Here is an 18252-nt window from a genome sequence, read left to right on the forward strand (position 1 = left end):
AAGTGAAGAACGAAAATGAGAGGCAGAGAGGCATTTATTGTGCGATCAGAGAATTGCTATTCAGGGAGCACAGATTCAGTTACAAACCCGAATAGTGTACCCTAGGGAGTAAAAGTCAGAGGCTTTTAAAGGCACCGGAAAGGAAGTATGCATACTAACAATGTTAATTGGTTTGGGGGCAGAAAGGTAATCTTGGCTACAAATAATTGATTACTAAGGCTAGCCAGAGGGAGGCAAAAGCCCATCACTGTGAGGGGCTGCAGGTTTCTTGCAGGTTACTCAGTTCAGAAGGTCATGTTCTGCTCCCTGAGGATGTGTATAGGAACCACATTTCCTTCATGGCTTCTCAGCTCCATTTTAAAGCCCTTAGACATGAGTGACTGTTTCACATTCCACAACCTCAATCAGGTAACACACAAGGGGCCAGCTTAGGAGAAGCACCTGTCTCCCCACTTCTTACTCTGCTCCTCTGTTTACCAGGCTCCATCTCTGTCTGGCACCCAGCCCTTCCTGCCCCTGGAGTTCTTGGAAACAGTTTGGTGTTTTAGCTTTGATTTTGATAATTTTATTCACATACCATAATACTCACCAACTGAAAATGTACACGTCGGTGGTTTTCAGTAAATCCACAGAATTGTGCAACCATGACCACTATCTAATTTCAGAACAGTTTCATCACCCCAAAAGGAAACTCTGTCCCAATGGCAGTCACTTCCCATTCCCCTCTCCCCCATCTCGTGGCCACCACTAATCTACTCCCTGTCTTTATGAATTTGGCTATTCTGGACATTTCATAGCAATGAAATCATACTATATATGGTCTTTGTAGCTGACTTCTTTCACTTAGCATGATGTTCTCAAGATTCATCCATGTTGTATCACTACTTTTTTCATTCTTATAGACAAATATTCCATTGTATAGATATTTCACATTTTATTTTTCTGTCATGAGTTGATGGACAATTGGATTCCTTCTGCCTTTCAGCCACTATGAGTAATGCTGCTATGAAAGTCCATGTACAAGTTTTTGTGTCAACACATGTTTTCATGTCTTGGGTACATAGCTAGGGCTGGAATTTCTGGATCATACAGTAACCTCATGTTTGGCCTTTTAAGGAACTGCCCAATGGTTTTCCAAATCACCTGCGCCATCTTGCATTCCCACCAGCAGTGTGTGAGGGTTCCACTCACTGCACATCATCTTCAGCATTTGTTCTTCTCTGACTTTTGACTGTAGCCATCCTGGGGGAGCATCACACTGTGGTTTTGATTTGCATTTCCCTAATGACTAATGATGTCAAGAGTCTTTCCATGTGCTCATTGGACATTTGTGTACCTTTGGAGAAATGTCTATTCAGATCCTTTGTCCATTTTTAAATTGGGCTACTTATCTTTTTATTGTTGAGTTGTAAGAGTTCTTTCTCTGTGCTGGATATAATCCCCTTATCAGATAGATGATTTCAAATATTTTCTGCCATTCTGTGGCATCACTTTCTTGACGTATCCTTTAAAGCACACGGGTTTTTAATTTTGATGAAGTCCAATTTATTTTTTTTTTCTTAGGTTGCTTGAACTTTTGCTGTCATGGTTAAAGAAACCATTGGGGAGAAGGAAAAATGGGTAAAGGGGGTCAATTATATGGTGATGGGTGGAACCTACACCTTTGGTGGTGAGCACGTTGTGGTATATACAGATGTCCAATTCTAATGTTGTACACCTGAAACCTATACCATGTTATAAACCAATGTTACCTCAATAAAAATAAAAACTAAAAGAAAGAAAGAAGTCATTGGGTGACCCACAGTCATGAAGATTTACTCCTATGTTTTCTTCTAAGAATTTGTTGGGAGTTTAGCTAACCTACTTCATAGCATTGCTGCCTCGGCATCCATTTTGTGTGGACAAGCAGCCTGCAGGGGCCTTGAAGTGACAGTAGCCCCTCCCGGGAGTACACGCCCTAGACAACCACTGGCAAAGTTGTTACCAGTTTCACTTCTGTGGGACTTGAATTCCCAACTGGATGCCAATTCTGTTACCAATTTAGCCTCCCTCTGCTGGTCCTCGAACCCACAATCAGAGGGGACCCGAGGAAGAATCCACGGGTGGGACTCGAGCCCACAGTGCCCAGCTCTTCCTTGGAGGGTTCTTTCCTGTTCAGTCTTGTAGAGTTAAAACGAGACTGAAGCTGAGCATTCACTAGCACACACTTTATTTAATGGCCAAAGAATAGAAAAGCCTGAGCAAATTTCACAAATCAGCTTCTCAGCTCTGGGAGGATTAAGCAGCTGTTATAAGGGGTCAAGATAATGAAGGGGAGGAATATTCATAGCAATACAGGCAACAGGCAGGGTTTTCTGGGGAATGGCCTGCCACCCCTTTTCTTCCCTTATTTGGCCTGAATTTCCTGCCATGGCTGCAGGTAGGTGTGTTATGTAGCGTGATGATGTTTTCCAATGAGCATATAATGAGCTGCAGGGTCTGTGTTAGGTCAAGTCAGACTGTCATGTTGCCTTTAACCGGTTTTAACTGTTTTTGACCATGTGTCTCAGCCATCTTCTTCTTCCTCTCTCTGTGGTTTCCTGTATGCTCAACATAATATGTTAGGCTTGTTCTGAGCAGGGTTGTGGTTAATGTCCTATGGAGTTGGGGGGCCAGGTAACTGAGTCACCAGTAAATATCAGTTCCTAATATGACTCCTGCAACTTCCCTGTGAGAGGCATTCTCCCTGTCTCCCAGGGCCTTCCTCCTGTGCACTCCTTGGATAAGATCCCTGCGAACCTTACCAAAACCTCCTTTGGTTTGAATTGACCAATCCATACCTAGCCTGGGAACCCCCAAAGCACTCTGCCTGTGGACCCCAATAAAGGCATATGCCCCAGGTTCCACCCTGCCCTCTGCCTGCACCTCCAGGTGTGTCCCCTCTAGCTGTGCTATGGACCTTCTCCAGGACCTGTGAGTCACAAACTTCTCTATTTCAATTCTTTTGCAGTCTGTTGTTGAACCCAGGCTCACCATCCAATGCCCCCAGGGCTCTACTCAACAAACGTTAATTTGACAAAGTCACAACACGTGTCACGGGCATACCTAATTTTATTGTGCTTTGCAGATATTGTGTTTTTTACCAAGACAGTCAGGCAAAATGAGGTATATATATCCTTCTGGACTAAGGAGAGGGAGACAGAGACCTGAGACTTCAAAGGGGGAGAAGAAAATTTACAGGAAGATGAAAAGAGTTCATATTTGGTAAACAAATGTTTGTGTTGTTCCATCTATAGACAATGGGACCCGAAAGAGATCTTTTGATAAAATGGCCCTTGCTAGATGCCTTCCTGCCCCCCACACCTAGAATTATCCATGGTCAGAGCTCCTCCTGGGACAGGCCCTTCCAGCTTAAATTCTTTTAGGCAGTTTGGAGGAAGGTCAGATGTTCCTCCAGAGTCTTCTGAGCCTTGATTGTCTTCAGCTCAAAATACTCTGCATACCGATGCAGGCTCACTGAGCCAAGGAGTTGAAAGAAATTTCTTGAACTCTCAGGGTCTGGTAGTAGTGCTCCTTTATTCAGAGAATAGCATGGGGACAGGACCCATGGGCAGTGAAGAGCTGCAATGGATTGAAATTTATAAAGCATAGGTATGTGAGTTATTTCTTTACAAGACAAAGGAAAGATCATGCAAAAAAATGTTATCAGTGCAGGTGGGGTCTGGTTAGCAGGTGGTCCTATAACTTTGGATAGAATCAGGTCAGGAGGTCCTGTATTTCCAAGAGGAGGATATAGATCTGCATGTAGGGCCAGAATGCCTTGGGCTTTTCTCCCTGGGGCAACGTTGATCCTCATCACATGCCACAGTGGCACATTTTGGGGTGTCCTTGATGTGGGCTCAGTGAGCTGAGGAGTCAAAAGAAAGATTTCTTGGACTCTCAAGGTCTGGCAGTAGTGCTCTTTTATTTAGAGAATAGTGTGGAATAGCATGGGAACAGGACCCATGGGCAGGAGGAACTGCTGCAAACATGGGTTGAGGGTAGGGCTAAATTTGAGGCATAGGCATGTGAGTTATCTCTTTACAAGACAAAGGAAAGAATAGGTAAAAAAAGTTGGTAAAATGGTATCAGCACAGGTGGGGTCTGGTTATTGGGTGGTCCTGAACTTTTAGATAAGAATCACACTGGATTAAGTAAATGGCAAAAACTACCACCTTAAATATTATCTTCAGCTAAAGACAAAGGAAGATGTTGAGGGGGGGGCGGTCAGTCACATGAGGTTACCAGACAGTAAACAACTTAAGTCCTTGCCTTCTCCATTAAGAGTTTCCAGAGATAAGGCCATCCCCCCTTCCTCCTGGTGCAGAGAGGGAGACACCCCCCACAGATGGAGACTTCCTTCACAAATGCAAATATCTCTCATCAAAGGGCAAGCAAATTCCACTCCTCAGAGCCTCCTTCTCATCTGCAGTTTTTAAAAGTAACCAGCCTAAAATAATCCTCATCAGCCTGCCCTGAGCCCCATCTGTTCCCTTCTCTGAAACTTCCCTGGAAGTTTTCTTACCACCCAAGGTGGGGTGGTGGGTTCCTCTTCCCCCCGCAAGGCATGCCAATAGTCAGGAGGCAAAGAGGTAGGAGAGAGAGGACTTTTTATTACAGTTTGCTAGCAAGAGGGAAGATGGCCAACTCATGTCCCAAAGAACGGTCTTACAGAACAAAGACTACAGGCCAGTTATACAGGGGGCGGGTCTCTGGTGGGGCCTTCATCTGATCTGTGGGTGGGGCAGGCATCTGGTCTCGGTTTCTCATAGTCTTTTATTTTACTGGATATGCGTCAGAAAATGGAGCAATGTCCCATACCCTGATCTTTCAGTTGCCATTGATGACGGCTATCAGCATAGGCTCTCTGCTCCAGGGTTGTTACATTCCTAAGGAACTCAGAAAAACAAAGTTATCAACTTACAGCAGCTGGAAGGGGCCATAAAATCTACAGAGCATTTCTGGGCTAATCAAAGGTCATTCTGAGTTACAATATGGTTTCTTTTGTACAATATGGCTTCCCTTATGTCAACCTTGTGTTGAGCTGGTATTGGTTTCACATATTGAATGCTGAGCTGGTGACTGTGAAGAGAGAAAATGAGTTAGTAGCTGAGTGGTCAGGAATCTGCAAAGGGAGAAAAGAACATAGATTAGAATGAGGATGAACAAGCAGATAGGAAGGGATGGGAGCCCATCTGCTCCACGCCATTAAACCAGTTCCCGATCCTGGGAATGAGTCAGTCCAATGAAATGGGTGAGCTTCATTTGTCTGATGGAAAATGTGAATCTTCTCTTTATAGATGGAAGTTAGATACTACTTGCCCTATTTGGTTCAGATAAAAGCAACATTTTTCACCAATGATTGCACAAGCTCCTCACTGCTGAGCCATCAGTGTGTCCAGAGCAGGTCAATTGTGGGGGACCACAGAGGCTAGGCTGTTAATCTCTGACTGGAGTATTTTCTCCATCACCATGGAGAGATTGAAGATGGCCTTTTCTAACTCATAATTTCCAAAGCTGGGGAATAAGATTTTTGTTACTGAAAATAACTCAAGAGTTGTGATAGACAAGTAGGTTGCCTATGATTTCTCAACTGGCACGTTCATGTGGCACAATTTTATGAACAAAAGAGCCCAAGTTTCCAATGTGGCTGGCATTTAGGGTGGAGTATCTGGTGACAGAAGGGGCCAGGTATCCAAGTCCACATCGTCCTGACCAATTAGCTGGGAACCCTTTCAATACTTTGTTGTCACATAAAATAAAAAGACCAGTGTGTTTTACAGACAAGGTTAGAGCTGAGCCTGTAGTTTCCAGGGTCCAGAGTGTTCCATGACCTTTGCCACTGGTACTGTTGGTACATAAACATCTCCATTTTCCATGCCCTCCTGTCAATCTGGGGGAGCAGAACAGATGCAGAATAGCTGGTACAGGAGGCCTGCAGCCTGATTTGGGCAGCTGTAAAGCTTGGTCCTGTCACCTGACCAAGTGAGTCCAGAGTTTGGATCCACCCATATATTGTTTGTTGTATTGGGCACCTTAACCATGCGGGCCGCTGCAATACCCCAAGTTATACAAAGGAGGCTCATAAGCCATCCAGACCCTTTGGTGATTTGGCAAATATTTGTCCAAAGGGAATAGTGTTAGTGTCACTTACAGTTTCCTTGAGAAGTTTGAAGACGCCACCTGTGGACTCAAACCACAGAATTCAATTGTAATACTGTCCTGATATGTCACCAAGGAAGAGTCCATTGTCATGTTTACTTTAAATGCAAAGAGAGAACTTTTCACCAATTATCTTTATCTTGGCAAGGGACAGTCCTGTATAGGCTTTCTGGGGCCCACATGACTCTCCAGGAGAAGAGGCAGAGTGACGTCTTCCTTGTCGTGGACACCATGCCCTGTCGTTCATCCATCTTCTGTGCTTAGTCCACCAGGTGTTCACATCAGCAGGAACAGAGACCACTTCAGGTTCTTCTGTGCTCTCTAGCTGTTGACATAGCCAACAGTCAGATTAGTTAGCATGGCCAGGGTTTGGTAAACTGGCATAGGCGGGTGTTTGGTCTGTGCTCAACCTGGTGAGAAAGAGAGAGTTAGTAAGAGCAAGACAGAGATTGGGAAAGAGCCCAGAGTGGAAACTTAGAGAGGGGGAGTGGACAGATAGAGACCAGCGCTCTCCAGTCGGCTTTCTAAATAAATGACTAAAAGGAATATATATACTTGTTAATAGGAAAAGGTGTGTGTGCATTGGGAGTTTAAAAAGCAAAACGGGGGCTGGCCTAGTGGTGTAGTGGTTAAATTCATGCACTCTGCTTTGGCTACCCAGGGTTCACAGGTTTGGATTCCAGGCACAGACCTAGCACTGCTCGTCAAGCCATGCTGTGGTGGCATCCCACATACAATAGAGGAATATTAGCACATATGTTAGCTCAACAACAATCTTCCTCAAGCAAAAAGAGGAGGATTGGCAGCAGGTGTTAGCTCAGGGCCAATCTTCCTCACAAATAAATAAATAAAAATAAAAGCAACGAGGACATGTAGTTGAAAGCTAGGTTTCTTGATCTATGATCTTGGGAAAAGCTGTCTACTCCATGAGGCCAGCTGCTTCTGGGATCCTGGAATTGGCCCTGGAAATCCTTAGTTTAAGGTCACCTGTGGGGACTGTCTCCCAGTTGTCTTGAGAGTGATGTTCTGGGTCTATTTTGGCGTGGCTTGCAAGGGTCCAGGAAGATTTTTCCTTTATTTTGAAGGCAGTGTAGGTGGTCAGTAGGACTTCAAAATGTTTTTCCCAGTAAGGTGACAGCACATTTTTTTCTTCTAAAGTCCTGGATAGACACACGATCTCCTGGTCTAAAGGGATGGCAAGGCTTATCAGCAGGTGGAGGCCACACCTCTTTTACCTGTTGATCATATGCTTCAAGTAGACTACTGAATTTTTGTCTATAGCTAGTCATAGCATCAGATTGTTTACTGAAATTCTTATAATCATTTAACCCAGGAATGGAAGGTTTAGAGATGCCAGTAGTCATTGGGCATACAAAAATTATTTCAAAAGGAATCAATCCATGTCTCCTATTTGGAGTTTTCTGGGTCTTTATAAGAACCAAGGGCAGAGCTTCTCTGCATTTAAGCCCGGTTTCTTGCCAGACTTTTCTTAAAGTCCTTTTGACATCTATAATTTTGCATTCCACTTGCCCTGATGACTGAGAATGATACAGGGAATGAAATTTCAATGAGTACCCCAGAGTTTCTTCAAGCAAGTGGTTTACTTCTGCTGTAAATGAGCTCCATGGTCTGATTCAATCTGTAGAGGAAGCCAGAACAGGGAACAACTGCAGTTGTTAATTTCTGTCCCACTGTTGTGGCCTCTGCACGTCTAGTCAGATAGCATTCGGTACATCCACTAACCATGCAGATGATAACTGTAGGGGAGGAAGACACTTCCTCTACCCACTCTGGGTCCTTCTGGCCAGGCAACGAATTAAATTCACGTGAGACAGAATAACAGGAGAAAATTGAACAAAGCCTTGTAACGTGTATATGTGGGAAAGACTCAGGCAAACTGAGCAACTCGCCAAAATGGCAGAGGTTCTCATCTTAAATACCCTCCTCAGCTAAAGGCAAAGGCAGATGTTGGGGGTGGGGGAGTCAGTTAGGGGAGATTACCAGAAAAGCACAGTAAACAAGAGTAAGGTTATTATGCAGATTTAAGCCCTCTCTTTCTACATTGTTAAGAGTTTCTAGAGATAAGGTCACCCTCCCTTCTTCCTGGTACAGAGAAGGAGACACCTTTACAGATGGAGATTTCCTTTACAAATGTAAATGCCTCTTAACAAAGGGTAACTCCTGCTTTTCAGAGTTTCTTTCATGTCTGCAGTTTTTAAAAGTAACCAGCTCAAAATAATCCTCCTGCCAAAGAGATGTATTTGGGGTGGCCAATTCCAGTCCCCCACATAACCAAACGGTGAGAACGGCCTACAGCTGGGGCAAGTCTGTAAAGTCCATTTGGAGTGCCGCACAGGGCAGTGCGGGCCTGGGAGGACTTCCTGGGGCACCATGTCATCTCCTAGAATCTTGATAAGGTTGGCAAGTGGTGCACTGAGAAATAATTGGGTCAGAAATTTTGTGGATGCCAGGGAATACCAATTGTCTTTTGGTTCCTTAACTATCCCCTATCTGCACATATGTCCCATTTGGAGGGAGGTAAGTGCAACCTAAAAACTCAAAGGAAAAGGAGCTACAGGAAGTCCCTTGGGCCCACTGTCTAACCCATGTGATCACTGTTTGAAATAGGCAGGAATTAAGTGACCGTTAGCAATGGCAGTTCCTGCGGAAGTTGAGAATCTGGGGGATTTCCAAACTGTGCCCACAGCATGGCAGACTCCAAAAGCATATGTGGAGTCCATGTACAGAGTGGCAGTTTTCCCTTTTGCTCATGTGCAGGCTCTAGTGACAGCCATGATCCAGCAGCTTGGGTGATTTTACAGTGGGCAAGCAACAAGCTTCAAGCATTTCATGTGGGGAAACTAAGGCATAACCAGTTATGTTTCCCTGGAAATTCCAGTTACAGGAGCCATCACAAAACAGATGTAAGTCTGGGTTGTCTAAAAGGGTGTCTGAGAGATCCTCTCATGGCTTTGAGACCATTTCTATGTTGCAGGGCAATCATGTGGGATGGAGTGGGGCTCTCCATCATCAGAGAGGGGTAATAACGAAGCTGGACTCAAAGTGTCACGACAATGTAAGATGATGGAAGGGTTAGTTAAGAGCACACTTACAGGTGGTGTGTGGATCTGTAGAGAGGTGTTGTGTCCTGTGAACTTGGAAAAGAGCAGACACAGCCTGGGGAACATAGAGATGACTGGGAGAGCCTAATGTTAGAGTACTGGCTTTGTCAATCTGCGTAGCAGCTGTGGCCACCACCCATAAGCATGAGGCATACATGATGCCACAGGGTCTAGCTGGCATAAAAATATGCTATAGGACGTGTCTGAGAGGCAAAAGACTGTCCTAGAATGCGGGCAGCAGTTCCATTATTTTCATGGCAGTATAGATGAAAAGGTTTGTCAAAATTTGGTAAGCCAAGAGCCGGGGCTGTGGACAAAGCTGATTTTAAGGCTTCACAGGAGTTTCATGGCTCTGAAGGCCAGGAAATAGGCTGTGGGGTGATGTCTGGGAGAAGAGCACACGGAGGGTTAGCAAAGGCTGCAGAATCAGGAATCCACTGGGGCAGTGACCAGCTGCCCCTAGATGGTTACGTAGCTGTTTCTTCATTTTGGGGAGAAGGGTGGAAAAAATGGACTCAAGGCATTTGGGATGAGCTGTTGAATGCCTTGACATGGCTCCTGTCCCGAGTAGGTCCCAGTCGTCTGCACCCACTGAGGTTCAGATCTGGAGGCTTTATGGCCTCAAGCAGCTCATGCCTTCAGGAGATTGAGGGGTCTGTAAGGGCTCCCTGTTTACTCTGATTACAGAGTAGAAGGTCGTCCACATACTGAACAGGAGTGGAACCTTGAGTGAAGGTTACAGAATCCAGGTGGGCTGTAGGATTGGGGAAAATATGAGGGGGACTCATAATATCCCTGAGGAAGGCAAGTCCATGTTAATTCCCTCCCTTTAAGCACAAATGCAAGAAGAACTTGTGAGTCGGGGTGCAAAGGAATTGAAAAGAATGCTGAGCAGAGGTCAACTCCTGTTACCCAGGCTGTACCAGCAGGAATTGAGGTCAGGATGACAGGAATTACAAGACTTTATGTCTGAAGCCTAGAACAAATCTATAGACTTGGTTCCCATCTGAGTGAAACTTGCCTTCTTTTTTCACTGGCAATTCTCGACGCAAATAATCCATAACCAATCTAGATATGAAAATTGGAGTGGGTTTGTTATGAGCCAGCCCTGAGGACCATATAGCTCAGAAGAGCCCTTTCACAAAGGAAGGGAACACTCCGAAGAAGTGGGGGTGTACAGAGTGGTTATATACTGTCAAAGAGTGTGCAGCACACGTGAATGGAACGTGCCTTTTCCAATAGCCATGAGATTGCTTTGCTGGCACAGCAATTCGGTGAACACAGCAGGTCTGTGGTTGCAAAGTGGGTGGTCACACGGTGAGCGCAGCAGGTCAGCGATCAATCCTAGGTGTAGGGAGAGATGCTTATACTTAAGGAAATGCTGATGGGCAAGTTACATCCTTATCTTTAAGGGCATTGTTCTTTTCTTTGGGACGTAGTAAATACTTAAAGCAGATTTATAGTCCATGCTCAACAGGCCACATCAGACCCTATTAGGAAAAAAAGGCCAGACTGAGTTAGTTTTAACCAAAATGGCTTCCTCATATACTCCATATATCCTATTGTTTGTCATTTGTTTGTCACAAGATTGGAGTGTTACAGGGGAAGGAAGTAAGAACTAGTCCACCCTGTTGCACAAGGGGGTCTCTTATAGGTTCAGTTCCTCACTCTGTGTCTCTGCAGAGCACGTATTGGACTACTGATATACACAGTTCATTGTTTGTCTTAGTAATGTGCATGGTAACAATCCTACTTCATTTGCATGTGTGGCACAGAGACTAATGGGGACATCATTTAAAGACTCATTCTCTGGGGCTGGCAGGGTGGTGCAGCAGTTAAGTTTGCACGTTCTGCTTCTCAGCGGCCCAGGGTTCGCTGGTTCAGATCCCGGGTGCAGACATGGCACCGCTTGTCAAGCCATGCTGTGGTAGGCGTCCCGTATATAAAGTAGAGGAAGATGGGCACAGATGTTAGCTCAGGGCCAGTCTTCCTAAGCAAAAAGAGGAGGATTAGCAGCAATTAGCTCAGGGCTAATCTTCCTCAAAAAAAAAAAAAAAAAAAGGAGCAGGACAATCTCTCTCCAATGCCCTGGTTTCCTGCAAGACCTGCAAGTGTCTGGAGGTGAATAGGGAGCCCTCTGAGTGGCTTCAGTTTCCTCTCACAGTTACATTTCTCCTTCTCTAAAGATTCAAGTTGTAAAGCTAGAAGAGTTGCTGTTAATTCTTTTTTTTCTTCTGCTTTCCTGCTGACTATTTTCAAAGAACTGTGTAGCAGCCTCCATTATTATGCATAATGGCTGCCCTGACCCACCAACCACACTATTGAGTTTGTTTTTTTATATCAGGAAGAAAATTTCCTACTAAAGCAGAAATTGGGCAATTCCTGTGTTTGGGGCTTCCGGGTTCAATGCACTGCGGCTTTGAAAAGTTTGTATGAAATGTTCCACAAAGGCCTTTGGATGTTCCTCATTCTGAGTGCATGATTCCATTTTTGCCCAATTAACTTTAGGAGGAAACAGCTCTAAAATGGCTCCTATTCACCCTTGAGTGTCATCCTCGAACAGAGCCACTTCCTGGTCATTTGCAGGAGGGCCTGGGAGAGGGTCTGGCCCTCTATTTCCCCTGTGAGGGGGTTTCCTCCAGTGGGCCCCCTGGCCTGTGTGATAACTACAGTGTAATCCTGGGCTGGAAGAACCCCCTTAGCACCTAGCCACGATCTCCGTGGGTGGGGTTATGAACAGCCACTGACCTTTCTGAGTCCTCTCTAAATTTAGTGGGATCTTCTGACCATGGAGGCAGGAGAGGTTGATAATGTAATAGATGGGCTGTGTCCAGGGGACATGAACTGTCTGCAGCGGAGGTCCAGGGCACATCCACAGGGGACCCTGCGTGGACTGCCTGACGCTGGCAGAGCCTGATGACAGAGCCCTGGAAAGCAGGAGGACTTGGAAGGGGCAGCAAATCAGCCTTCCTGCCTTTCCTGGCTGCTTCCACTGAATTCACTTCCTGGCTTCAGCATTTACACCAGTGACCTGTGTGCCCCTAGCTTGGGGGTGAGGCCTGAGGGCCCCTGTGAGTCTCCTAAAGAGAGGGCAGTGAAGATGGGCAGCTGGATGCTGTCTGGAGGAGTTGGGGTTTTAGGATCTGAGGGAACTGACTGAGGAGCTAAGTCTTGAGAAGGGGAGTTGAAACCAGGGACCCAGAGACCCCTCCCAGATCTTCTAGGGGGTCAGGGACAGGGAGCTGGGGGTACAGGGGAGCACAGGAGGGAGGAGAAGGGGAATTTCCCTTAAATTTGCTTTTTAATCTTTGTTTTAAGTGTGACTTCTGTTCTCTCATTTTATTAAGGGATTCCCTAAGGCTAGCCGTTATATTTTGGTGGGTTTTCTTTTCAATTTGATCTTCCCATAAATATCAATGTCAACTGCTTGTGAGGAGAGCGCTCTCAAATAGTTTTCAAATATAGACTTTTTTCCAATTCAAAGCATCCATCATCGGACCATTGATGAGGATGATCTCCATTTGTATATTTATTCCAATAGCAACTCGATGCAATGAGCCTTTTTTTAAAATTTTTTATTGAGTTAATGATCGGTTACAATCTTGTGAAATTTCAGTTGTACATTAGTGTCTGTCAGTCGTGTTGTAAGTGCAACCCTTCACCCTTTGTGCTCACTCCCCCACCCCCCTTTCCCCTGGTAGCCACTAATCTGTTCTCTTTGTCCACATGTTTAAATTCCTCATATGAGTGGAGTCATACAGAGTTCGTCTTTCTCTATCTGGCTTATTTCACTTAACATAATTCCCTCAAGGTCCATCCATGTTGTTGTGAATGGGATGATTTTATCCTGTTTTATGGCTGAGTAGTATTCCATTCTATATTCCATATCTTTATCCAATCATCTGTTAATGGGCACTTAGGTTGCTTCCATGTCTTGACTATTGTAAATAATGCTGCAATGAGCATAGGGGTGCATGGGACTTTTGGAATTGCTGACTTCAAGTCCTTTGGATAGATACCCAGTAGTGGGATGGCTGGGTCATAAGGTATTTCTAGTTTTAATTTTTTGAGAAATCTCCATACTGTTTTCCATAGTGGCTGCACCAGTTTGCATTCCCACCAACAGTGCATGAGGGTTCCTTTTTCTCCACAACCTCTCCAACATTTGTCACTTTTTGTTTTGGATATTTTTGTCATTCTAATGGGTGTAAGGTGATATCTTAGTGTAGTTTTGATTTGCATTTCCCTGATGATTAGTGACAATGAGCATCTTTTCACGTGTCTACTGGCCATCCGTATATCTTCTTTGGAGAAATGTCTGTTCATGTCCCCAGCCCATTTTTTGATCGGATTTGATTTTTTGTTGTTGAGGTGTGTGAATTCTTTATATATTATGGAGATTAACCCTTTGTCAGATAAGTAATTTGTAAATATTTTTTCCCAACTAGTGTGTTATTTTTCTGTTTCAATCCTGTTTTCCCTTGCCTTGAAGTAGCTCTTTAGTCTGATGAAGTCCCATTTGTTTATTATTTCTATTGTTTCCCTCGTCTGAGGAGTTATGGTGTCCGAAAAGATCCTTTTGATACTGATGTCAAAGAGTGTACCACCTATATTCTCTTCTAGGAGACTTATTGTTTCAGGTCTAATCTTTAGATCTTTGCGCCGGAGTCCAGCTCCAGCAGAGTCCAGGTTCCTGAGGGATGAATGGCATTGGCAAAGGGAATGAGACTGCACACCAAGTTGGTGAAAGCAAGTCTGAAGTCTTTATTGTCAAGTGTACGTTTATATATATTTTGAGGATTAAATAAGCGTGTGGGGTACATCTATTTTCTCTCCTGAAGTAGCTTGGTTTTTCCCCGTGATATCATTTTACTTCCCTAATTTATTTGGGTCATCAGCAATTTCTAAAGGTTACTTCCCTTATTCAGTCTTGGGAAAGAGCTGTTCTTTTCATTTTCTGGGTAAGTACAGTTAATATTTATAGATCTCTACAGTATTCTTTGCAGGGGACGAGACTCAGGTTATGCTGAAGGACGGAACAAGCCCTGGGGCAAAGGTGAGCCAAGGTACGTCTAGACCAGGCACATACAGGTCCCCACATCCTCCTATATAACTTCCACACTGAGACATCTGACCCTTTAACCCTCTTTCCTCAGCAGGGCCCTGCGGATGTTGAAGGAGTGTTAGTCAGAAGAGGGTCTTTCTTGTCTATTACAGTGGTAGTGACAGCAGTTTGAGCAAGGAGGGCCCTCGGCCGTTCCTGCTGGGGTTGCTTTGTAACTCCCGTGCTTTATGTGCCCAGACTGTGTCACTGGGCTGCAGTGGTTGCAGGATGGCGTCTGGCATCTTTGATCCATTTTGAGTTTATTTTGGTGAGTGGTGAAAAAGAATGGTTAATTTTCATTCTTTTACATGTAGCTTTCCAGTTTTCCCAGCACCATTTGTTGAAGAGACTTTCTTTCCTCCATTGTATGCCCTCAGCTCCTTTGTTGAAGACAAGCTGTCCATAGATATGTAGTTTTATTTCTGGGCTTTCAATTCTGTTCCATTGATCTGTGCACCTGTTTTTGTACCAGGACCATGCTGTTTTGATTACTGTAGCTTTGTAGTATGCTTTGAAGTCAGGGATTGTGATACCTACAGCTTTGTTCTTCTTTCTCAGGATTGCTTTGGCAATTGGGGGTTTTGTTGCCCCAGATGAATTTTAGGATTCTTTGTTCAATTTCTGTAAAGAATGTCATTGGGATTCTGATTGGGATAGCGTTGAATCTGTAGATTGCTTTAGGTAGAATGGACATTTTAACTATGTTTATTCTTCCAATCCATGTGCATGGAAGGTCTTTCCATCTCTTTATGTCATCATCCATTTCTTTCAGGCAAGTCTTGTAGTTTTTGTTGTATAGGTCTTTCACTTCCTTGGTTAAATTTACCCCAAGGTATTCTATTCTTTTTGTTGAGATTGTGAATGGGATTGAGTTCTTGAGTTCTTTTTCTGTTAGTCCGTTGTTAGAGTATAGAAATGCTACTGATTTATGTATGTTGATTTTATACCCTGCAAATTTGCTGTAGCTGTTGATTAATTCTAATAGTTTTCCTATGGATTCTTTGGGATTTTCTATATATAAGATCATGTCGTCTGCAAACAGCGAGAGTTTCACTTCTTCATTGCCTATTTGGATTCCTTTTATTTCTTTTTCCTGCCGAATTGCTCTGGCCAACACCTCCAGTACTATGTTGAATAAGAGTGGTGAGAGTGGGCACCCTTGTCTTGTGCCTGTTCTCAGAGGGATGGCTTTCAATTTTTGCCCATTGAGTATGATGTTGGCTGTGGGTTTGTCATATATGGCCTTTATTATGTTGAGGTACTTCCCTTTTATACCCATTTTATTGAGAGTTTTTATCATAAATGGATGTTGGATCTTGTCAAATGCTTTCTCTGCATCTATTGAGGTGATCATGTGGTTTTTCTTTCTCATTTTGTTAATGTAGTGTATCATGTTGATTGACTTGCAGATATTGAACCATCCCTGCGTCCATGGTATAAATCCCACTTGATCATGGTGTATAATCTTTTTAATGTATTGTTGTATTCGGTTTGCCAAAATTTTGTTGAGGATTTTTGCATCTATGTTCATCAGTGGTATTGGCCTGTAGTTTTCCTTCTTTGTGTTGTCCTTGTCAGGTTTTGGGATCAGGGTGATGTTGGCTTCATAGAATGTGTTAGGGAGTGCTCCATCTTCCTCAATTTTCTGGAATAGTTTGAGAAGGATAGGTATTAAATCTTCTTTGAATGTTTGGTAGAATTCTCCAGAGAAGCCGTCTGGTCCTGGACTTTTATTTTGGGGGAGGTTTTTGATTACTGTTTCAATTTCTTTACTTGCAATTGGTCTATTCAGATTCTCTATTTCTTCCTGCTTCAGTTTAGGGAGGTTGTAAGTGTCTAAGAATTTATCCATTCCTTCTAGGTTGTCCAATTTGTTGGCATATAGTTTTTCATAGTATTCTCTTATGATCCTTTGTATTTCTGTGGTATCTGTTGTGATTTCTCCTCTCTCATGTCTAATTTTATTTATTTGAGTCTTCTCTCTTTTTTTCTTAGTGAGTCTGGCTAAGGGTTTGTCAATTGTGTTAATTTTTTCGAAGAACCAACTCTTTGTTTCATTGATCCTTTCTACTGTCTTTTTTGTTTCAATATCATTTATTTCTGCTCCAATTTTTATTATTTCCCTCCTTCTACTGACTTTGGGCTTTGTTTGTTCTTCTTTTTCTAATTCTGTTAGGTGTCGTTTGAGATTGCTTATCTGAGATTTTTCTTGTTTATTGAGGTGAGCCTGTATTGCAATGAATTTTCCTCTTAGGACTGCTTTTGCTGTGTCCCAAATGAGTTGGCATGGTGTGTTTTCATTTTCATTTGTCTCCAGATAATATTTGATTTCTTCTTTAATTTCTTCAATAATCCATTGTTCAGTAGCGTGTTGTTTAGTCTCCACATTTTTGCCCCTTTCCCAGCTTTATTTTTGTAGTTGATTTCTAGTTTCATCACATTATGATCAGAAAAGATGCTTGATATTATTTCACCCCTCTTGAATTTATTGATGCTTGCTTTCTTTCCCAAGATATGGTCTATCCTTGAGAATGTTCCATGCGCACTTGAGAAGAATGTGTAACCTGCTGTTTTTGGATGGAGAGTTCTATATATATCTATTAAGTCCATCTGGTCTAACTTTTCATTTTATTCTATAATTTCCTTGTTGAGTTTCTGTCTGGATGATCTATCCATCGGTATTAATGGGGTGTTGAGGTCCCCTACTATTATTGTATTGTTGTTGATGTCTCATTTTAGTTTCGTTAATAGTTGCTTTACAAATTTTGGTGCTCCTGTGTTGGGTGCGTATATATTTATAAGTGTTATGTCATCTTGGTGGAGTGTCCCTTTTATCATTATATACTGCCCCTCTTTGTCTTTCTTTATCTGTTTTGCTTTGAAATCTATTTTTTCTGATATAAGTATGGCAACACCTGCTTTCTTATGTTCATTATTAGCTTGGAGTATTGTCTTCCATCCCTTCACTCTGAGTCTGTGTTTGTCTTTGGGGCTGAGGTGTGTTTTTGGAGGCAGCATTTTGTTGGGTCTTGTTCTTTAATCCATCCTGCCACTCTGTGTCTTTTGATTGGAGAGTTCAATCCATTTACATTTAGAGTGATTATTGAAATGTGGCAGCCTAACACTGCCATTTTATCACTTGTTTTCCAGTTCTCTTGCATTTCCTTTGTTTCTTGTCCCGTGATTTTTGGACTACTGATTCAGGTAGGTAGATTGCTATATTGGCTTTCTTCTTGTTTGTAATTTGTGTCTTTATTCTTGTTATTTGTTTAGTGGTTACCAAGTGGTTTGTATAAAACATCTCATAGATGAGTTAGTCCATTTTCTGATAGCCTTTTATTTCCTTAGATTAAGACGTTCCATCCCTTTTCTCTTCCCCTTCTAGGTTGTTATTGTCACTTTTTTTTCCTCTTCTTTCTTCTGTTGTGAGTTTGTGGTTAAAATGACAAGATTATATTTATTCTTGGTGTTTCCCTTCCTTTTATCTTTAATGTTGTACTTAGGCTTTGCTAACCTATTCTGATGGAGAGCTGCAACTTTATCACTTTGCCTTTCTACTTATCTCCTTTGCTCTGGGTTTTGTAACCCCATTCCTTTTTTTGATTTTTCAGGTATGAGAGTCTTCCTGAGCATTTCTTGTAGGGGAGGTCTGGTGGCAATAAACTTCCTTAACTTTTGTTTATCTGGGAAAGTTTTTTTTATTTCTCCATCATATTTGAAGGATATTTTTGCTGGATGGAGTATTCTTGGCTGCAAGGTTCTGTCCTTCAGAGTTTTGAATATATCATTCCACTCTCTTCTAGCCTGTAAGGTATTTGCTGAGAAATCTGCTGACAGCCTTATGGG

General features: G+C 43.1%; 1 protein-coding gene across 6 annotated transcripts in view; it reads left to right on the top strand.

Moving 5' to 3' along the window:
* Positions 1-18252, top strand: part of LOC106826200 (cationic amino acid transporter 4-like) — a 30718-nt gene that overhangs the window by 890 nt on the left and 11576 nt on the right. Inside the window, exon 1 of one of the 6 annotated variants that reach the window (XM_044775417.2) lies at positions 14230-14368. The exons of 1 other annotated variant lie outside the window; for it this stretch is intronic. The gene's annotated coding sequence lies outside the window, so the exon portion shown is untranslated. Of the gene's footprint in view, positions 1-14229; positions 14369-14396; positions 14675-18252 lie in introns of those variants that run through there. 4 more of the 6 variants (XM_070516512.1, XM_070516516.1, XM_070516515.1 and 1 more) reach the window with 4 other exon arrangements.

This window comes from Equus asinus, chromosome 8, assembly GCF_041296235.1.
Source record: "Equus asinus isolate D_3611 breed Donkey chromosome 8, EquAss-T2T_v2, whole genome shotgun sequence".
Lineage (NCBI taxonomy): Eukaryota > Metazoa > Chordata > Mammalia > Perissodactyla > Equidae > Equus > Equus asinus.